We start from the raw sequence: 8,073 nt of genomic DNA, 5'->3' as shown, positions 1-8,073 counted from the left end.
CCCACAAAATTTCTGCCTGTGGGTCTCTGTACCCACTCCCATCTGTTGCCCAATGAAAGATCTATGATGACAGGCAAAAAAAAAAAAAATCAGTGAAATGGCTCTTGGTATTCTACTATACTTATATATTGAGCATTTTTTTTTTTTATATTTGTTGGTCATTGTAGGTCTGGTTTTGAGAAATATATATTAAGGCATTTTACCAACTGGGTTGATTTTTATTGTTATTTTGGTTGATTTGGTTTTTATTTATGTTTAGGTAATGTGGATAACAAAACCCAAAGTAGAACAATGAGATATCCCAAACTAAAAAAGATAAACTACAGAATGGAAGAAAATACTTGCAAATTGTATAACTGACAAAAGTTTCATAGCTTCCTACTTCTACCTTAGGCATTACCAGTGTATCAGTATTCAAACTCTTTTTTCTGGACCTCTAATAGATTAATGTGCATGTTTTAATAAACATGGAAACTTTATAAACAAGGACTTTTCGTACATAAGTAATAAAAGGTTTGTGCACATGTTTATGTATATAAATATAGAAATATATGTTGAAAACTTATATCTATTCATTTTATCAAATGTTTCTGACAGTAAATATCAAGATAAACTTACAGAAGCATGTGGAGAAAAATGGAAAATGAATAAAGGAAGACAAGCAAATTTCTATTCCCCTGAGAGATCAAAGCTATTTCCTCCACTTACTGGCTTCATCAAGAAATAATGACTGTCATGTCAAATAATCTAATTTCCTCACTGCTGTATTAAAAGTTTCAAAGTTATCACAATATAATTTTTATCTTTAAAATGATAATTGCTTTAGAAAAATGTGCTAATTATAAAATGTTTAACATTCTCTTTCCAGTTTGACATTTCTTTGAGCTTGCATTCCTTTCCACTCTCCTCCCCCTACCTTCATGTCTTCCTCCCTAATGCATTTGCTGTCATTTACATCATACCCTTTCCATCCTGCCTTTTTGAGACTATGTCACATTACTCTAAATATCAAAAAGATCAGGTCCAAGACCAAGTTTATGGTTGTAACTTGGTTTGTGTAAAAGAACAGGTGAATTCTCATTCATTATTTTTACTTTTCTCACTTAAAGAAAAGGAATAGCACAGAGCAGAATAGGATAGTTTTCTATTCAAGTATTTTCATAAGTAGATAAAACTTTACATGTAGTGGAGTCTGGGCTGCAGGACTTAATGCTCCAGAGAACCATTAACTTAAACTCATCCTACCAGTGTAGGGCTGGGTCTCCCAAGATAAACATTACTACATTCTAACAAGATGCCTTGAACATCATTAAGATTGATTGGGTGCTCAGAGGCAAATAATTACCGAAGTTACGAAATGATCTGTCACACTTCTAAACAAGTTTCAGAGGAACCAATTAATTAGGGCAATTTCAAGTTAGAAAACTTCCAGGATGTTAATTGCTATTCAGATCTGAAGTCATCCCCAAGGATTTGGCAGATAGCAAAGAAAGAGCATTTCTGATGATAAGCAAATTGATGAAAGGCAGAAGGGCTAGTCTATAATATCATTGGTTCATTAGCTTATATCCTAAATCTGGGCCTTAGATTTTTCCTCATCCAACAGACAAATAAAACTGAACACAACACACTCAACCTCATAACAACTAGCAGGTCTAATAATAAAAATTGAAAGTTGTAGTAGAAAACTACAGTTCAAATCTTTATTATGTGAAAGAGCAAAACTCTTTCCTGATGATCATACTGAGAACAGCTTTTGGTCTGGAGTAACTGATTTAAAGTCTAGAATTCTCATTCTCTCGGTGTAAAAACAACGGGGATCATCAGTGAAAGATTGCACAAGATAATGTATTTAGTGTGTGCCTGAGACTGAAAAATTTAATACATATGTAAGGTCACCACTGTATAGTTTCCTTTGTCGTTCTCAGGCCCAGGCTCTTTCTCAGCTGCAAGCATGAGAACTTGTGTTTGGATCATCAACACACACTAAAAGCTAGGCCCTGAAGCACAAGTCTGTTATCCCAGGGTGGTGGGGTTGACAAAGTCAGATTCCTAGTGCTTGATGATCAGCCACGGTGGCTGAAATTAGAAAGACAAACTCACTGACAAACTGACTCAAAAATTATGATAGAGGCAGGTAGAGGAAAACACCCATCTTTGTCCTCTGTCTTGTACACAGATATGCACAATAGTACACACATCCTAAAAGGCACAGTATTATTTATCTACTTTTCCTTTCCATGAGACACGAGTCAAAGACATTTTGTTGAACATAGTAGCAGGTAAAGAAACTAAAAAAGTAAGTCCATTCCAAGTCTGTATTTATCAGCATTTGAGAACTCCATTGTTGTTTTAGGTGACACATTTGGGATGAAAATCCTATTCATTTTTATTATTATTGGTTATTTTATTTATTTACATTTCAAATGTTGCCCCAGTTCCCAATCTACCCTCTTCAAAACCTCCACCCCATCCCTCTCCCCTTTGCCTCAAAAAGGGTGCTCCACCTCCCATCCACCCACTACTACCTCACCCTTCTAGCAACCCCCTACACTGGAGTATCAAGCCTCCACAGGACCAAGGACCTCCCTTCCCACTGATGCTGGACAAAGCTATCCTCTGCTCATATGTAACTGGAGCCAGGGACTCATCTATGTATATTCTTTGGTTGGTGGTTTAGTCCCTGGGTGCTCTGGAGGTTTTGGTTAGTTGATATTGTTGTTCTTCCTATAGGGTTGCAATCCCCTTCAGCTTTTTCAGTCCTTTCCCTAACACTTCCATTGGGTTCTTGTGGCTCAGTCTGATGGTTGACTGTGAGCATCTGCATCCGTCTTAGTCAGATGCTAGAAGAGCCTCTCAAAGGACATCTATACCAGGCTCCTGTCAGCAGCACTTCTTGGCATCAGTAAGCTTAGACGTAATGCATCAAGCAAAAGTACAGTCAGTCTTGGAATATACATTAAATTCATTGTTTGGTTTAGCAGCTCAAAGAATCATTCCTAAAGAATACGCAGCAAACAATAATTAGATAGAATTAGCATATACAAACAGAATCAAGAGATAACAGACAAGATCTTCATCATTCATATTTTACAAATGTTTTCAATTATTACAATTTTCTTCTAAAACTTTAGACTGACAAAGAATTTAAAGACAGAGCTCCAGAGTCCCATGTAGAGAACACTGATCTACTGCAGGATTTCTCAGCCTGGCAGTATACTGACATCAGCAGCAGAATTGTAAACTTTTCTAGAAATTAAATTCCATTTTACAATGAACCCAGCACATCCTGGTGTCCAGCCATCATGGAGGAGCTCAGAGCTCAACTCTGGCTGGACCTCTGCTTGGTTCCCATGTCTCCATCCTTTCATGTCACAACCAGGATTGTTGTGTAAAGCAGTGCAATCCATGAATTAAGTTCTTCAGTTTTAATTTTGTAAATTCCTCATAAAAGAATATCAGATTTTATATGGATTACAAATAAATTTCCTCCCAACTCTCTAACTCTCTATCTATCTATCTATCTATCTATCTATCTATCTATCTAGTACAGAACCCTAGCCCATGGAATTATGCTGCTAACATTTAGGAAGGCTCTTCCTACAAATAAAAAAATATCACATATGCATCTAAAATTGTGTTTGCCAGATGGTTCTATATCTGTTAACAAAGGTCACAAAGATTAAACGCAACTGACATGCATAAGGAAAAAAAACAATAAAATACTAAAGATCCATTATTAATAAATAAATGCCAGTTATAAATAAAAAGTAATAAATGTTTTACCTAAATCAATGTTAGAATCAAATAAATGACACAGAAAAGAAGGCTGAATAAAATCAGTATCACTCTATGGTATCTTCCCTAGTACAACACAAATGTAAAGGAGGCATTTTGGTGACAGTAGTAGTGACTGAAAACGAAGCAGAACCTAATTTGACAACTGCTGAGTTGTTTGTTTTGTGTTCCAGGAAGCTTCATGTAGCCAGTGACACCTACAAACCACAGTCTCTGTCTCTGAGAAGATTTCTACTTTTCAGCGTTGTCTTGAAGCAAAGTTATTTTTACAGGTATTACAACACAACCTCTTCTAGTGTTTTCTATATTTTTATGCTGAATGTATATTTTAAGAGTTCAACAAGTGCCAGTATTTTCAATTTTTTTTTAAATTTCCATTATGTATTTGGCAGAATGAACATAAGTAAGAAAGAGCTTCTGAGAATAAGAATGCCACCAAGGGATGGAGGCTGACAGCCTTCATTATTATTATATGTGCATTGCCCCCACAAAAAAGAATATTTTAAACTAAAGCTATTTTAAAGTTCCTGGATGATGAAAACTTTTGAAAGACTAAAAAAAATTTTAAAAATTCTAATAATCAAGCTTGGAAAGAGCAATAAAACAACAACAAACTTTTTTTTTTGCACTTAGAAGTAGCAAAGAACAAACTAGGAAAGTTATTTGGAATTAAGTTAGCAAATCTTTTTTTTTTTTTCTTCCTGCTTTTGTTCTAACAAGAACAGGCCTGTAAGGATATTTGGTGAGTCAGATCTGAACTATGTGTCTCTAGGATGCACATAATTAAGCTCTGTTATATGCCATAGGAAACTCTGTATCAATAATTAGTTCTACAATCAGAAGGTATGAGTGTCAAAATCCATTCGTGAGGATTGAATGTTTCTATGTCAATGAAAGTTTATAAGCCAACGAAAGTGCTGGCCTTTCTTTAGGGAATCAATGCACACAGGCACACTGCAAACTTTCTTATGATCCCTCAGTCCCCACAAATCAATTTTTAGTCTTTGGAAGATTTCTTCAAGCCTGTTTGTCATCTTCCTTTTGCTATAAGAACAAATGGAAACATGAAGGAGCCATTTTACTGTGGTTTCTATGCTGATGCTGCCATCTAATGGCCCAATGTAGTAACAACATAGGAGAAAATTTCACAAGAAATATTGACAAACATCTATATTGAATGCATCTTATATTTCTCAGTAGAGGATGACTAAAGAATTACACAAAGAAAAGGAGGAATAACTAATTATGGCTATGGAATGGTCCAGGGCATGAGTACCCTATTAAAAGCAAAGTTTGACTTTCATATTTTAAAATATTAATGTCTAAAACTAAGTTGGTAAAAAGTGTTGATAAGTTGGTAATACAGTTATCTTGAAAGAATCTTTACTAACACAAAGTTCAAGGAATTTCACAAAGGGGGAGGTTGGAAGTGCAAGATGTCATAATCCAAAATAAACATGCCTCGTCCTATATGCAGTACAATAGTCCATACTCCAGATAATTAAGCTATGTTGGGGACAGAAAGATTAACACAAAAATCTAGCAATTCTCAGAAGTACTCAAAAATATCATAGATTATCATTTGATCAAATGGCAATAATCAAAGAAGACTTGAAAACAAAATCATTCATCTTTCACTAAAGATTTGCTATTAGTTAGTATTGATTACATGGCAAGAAACCTAAACTTAAAAGGCAATTAGAAAATGCAATCATATATCTGGGCTTCTGATACTTAGATTTACAATTTAAAATGAGGGTTATTTTAGTGAAAATTATAATATTGTAACTTGGGATTCTTTTGTAGACATTTATACCACAGAAATAAATTCATTACAATTGGTTTCTTTGTATTAATTCTTCGTCTGTGTAACCTTATTACCAAGATAGTGTGTGGGATATCCTATAAGGGTAGTATTCCCCACACCCAGGAATTTAGAAAAAAACAATTTTTTAAATATTTGTTAATTTATTTACATCACAAACAGCACCTCTCCCCCTCCAGGTCCCCTCCTCAGAGTCCCTTCTCCTATCCCTCATTCCCTTTTCCCTTTTCTCTGAGATGGTGCCTCACAACTAGTAACTCCCCACTCTTCTGCTTCAAGTCTCTGCCAGATTAGGCACATCTTCTCCAACTGAGGCTAAGAAAGGCAACCTGCTGGGGAACAAATACAATAGTCAGGCTACAGCTTCAGGGAGAGTCTCCACTCCAGGTGTGGGTCCCACATGGAGATTAAGCTCCACATCTGTTATGTATGTGCCAGGGGGCCTTCCTCCAGCCTGTGCATGTTCTTTGTTTAGTGGCTCAGTCTCTGAGATCTCTCAGGGATCCTAGTTAGTTGACTTTGTTGGTCTTCCTGTGAAGTTCTCATCCCCTTCAAGGCCTTCAGTCTTTCCCCTAACTCTTTCATGACTCTCCAACCTCCATGAGTCTCTGGTGTTTGGGTCTCTGCATCTCTGACAGTCAGCTCCTAGGTAGAACCTCTCAGAGGACAGTTATGCTAGTCTCCTATCTGTAAACATAGCAGAGTATCATTAATAGTGTCAGGGTTGGTGCTTGCTGATGGGATGGGTTTCAAGTTGGGCAGGTTATTGGTTGGCCTTTCCTTCAGTCTCTGTTCTATCTTTGTCCTTTTACACAAGACAAATTTGGAGCCGAAAGTTTTGTAGGTGAGATGGTATTTGTTTCGGAAATAGTTATACCTGAAGACCCAGCTATACTGCTCCTGGGTAAAAACCCAAAAGAGGCTCCACCACACTACAAGGACACATGTTCCACTATGTTCATAGTAGCTTTAGTTCATAATAGCAAAAACCTGAAAACAACCCAGATGTCCCTCAGGCAAAGAATGGATCCAAAACATATGGTTCATTTATAAAATGTAATACTATTCAGCTATTAAAAAAACAAGAACATCATGAATTTTGCAGGCAAATGAATGGAACTAGAAAATAGCATCCCAAGTGAGGTAAACAAGACCCAAAAGGACATGTATGATATGTATTCGCTAATAAGTTGATATTAGCCATAACGTAGAGAATACCAATGATATAACCCACAGACCCAAAGAAGTTAAACAAGAAGGAGGGCCCAAACAAGGATGCTTGAATTCCACTTAGAAGGGGGAACAAAATAGTTATAAGAGGCAGAAGGGGGAAGGGAAGTGAATGGGAGAGGGGAGAGGGAAGGAAATTAGACACAAGATCAGGGGAAGGGGGACCTCCAAAAAGTCAATGTGGGTGACATTAGCTGAGATGCCAAACAGTGGAGACATGGAACCTGAAGAGGTCACTTCCTATAGCCAGGCATGTTTCCCAGTGGAAAGATAAGGATACCAACCTACCCACAAACCAAATTTAAAAACCTGTTTCTTCTGTGTGACTCTCATTTCCACAGCTTTCCAAGAATGCCAGGATCAAAGTGCCCTATGGGGAGAATAGAAGAGCATTACAGGAATCAGCCACAGTAGAGACTCAGAGTAAGTCACTGGTCTTTCTGGTTGAACCAACCATCCCTCAAATGATCCTAAAGGTGTACCTTGCCACCCTTGTTACCCCAGCAATTGTGATTCCCGAGCTGAGCCCCAGGAGCCAGTGTGGGAACGATTGACTGGTTACATTAGCAAGGAAACTTTTGTTTTATTTCTTTTGTTTAAAATAACATTGTACATCTCATTTAAACCATAGAAAAATATACCCAACATATGAATGTACTTCACAACATCAAACTCAGTAATTAGAAATTCAATCGCCAGTCACTCAAAGCAGACAAGCGTATACTGCCTAGAACCCTAATTTGGTGCAGATATTCAGTGAGGAAGGATTGAGGAAGTGTATGTTTCAGACAAAATGAAGCATAGTCTCCTGAAAGCAGTATGCAAATTGCTGTGTGTATATATATATATATATATATATATATATATATATATATTCCAAGGAAAGGAAAAACAGAAATGCAAATGCCAAAGTAGCTTCTCTTTACCCTGAAACTGAGAAACATCACCAGGTATCTATCACCAGGTATCTAGGAACCATGGAAAATTCCAGATGTGATTGCTTTACCTGGAAGCTCTTCTAAGTCACCATTTAACGTGTGTGTGTGTGTGTGTGTGTGTGTGTGTGTGCATGTGTGTCTGTCTGTCTGTCTGTCTGTCTGTCTATTCAAGCTACTGTACATGTAGTAAGGTCAGAAGAGAGCCTCAGCTGTCAGGATTCATCTTTCATTTTGTTTGAGTAGAGTCTCCTGTTATTGTTCACCATTCTGTATGGCAGATTG

Source organism: Arvicanthis niloticus, chromosome 2 (assembly GCF_011762505.2).
Source record: "Arvicanthis niloticus isolate mArvNil1 chromosome 2, mArvNil1.pat.X, whole genome shotgun sequence".
NCBI lineage: Eukaryota > Metazoa > Chordata > Mammalia > Rodentia > Muridae > Arvicanthis > Arvicanthis niloticus.
This window is presented reverse-complemented; position numbering follows the sequence as displayed.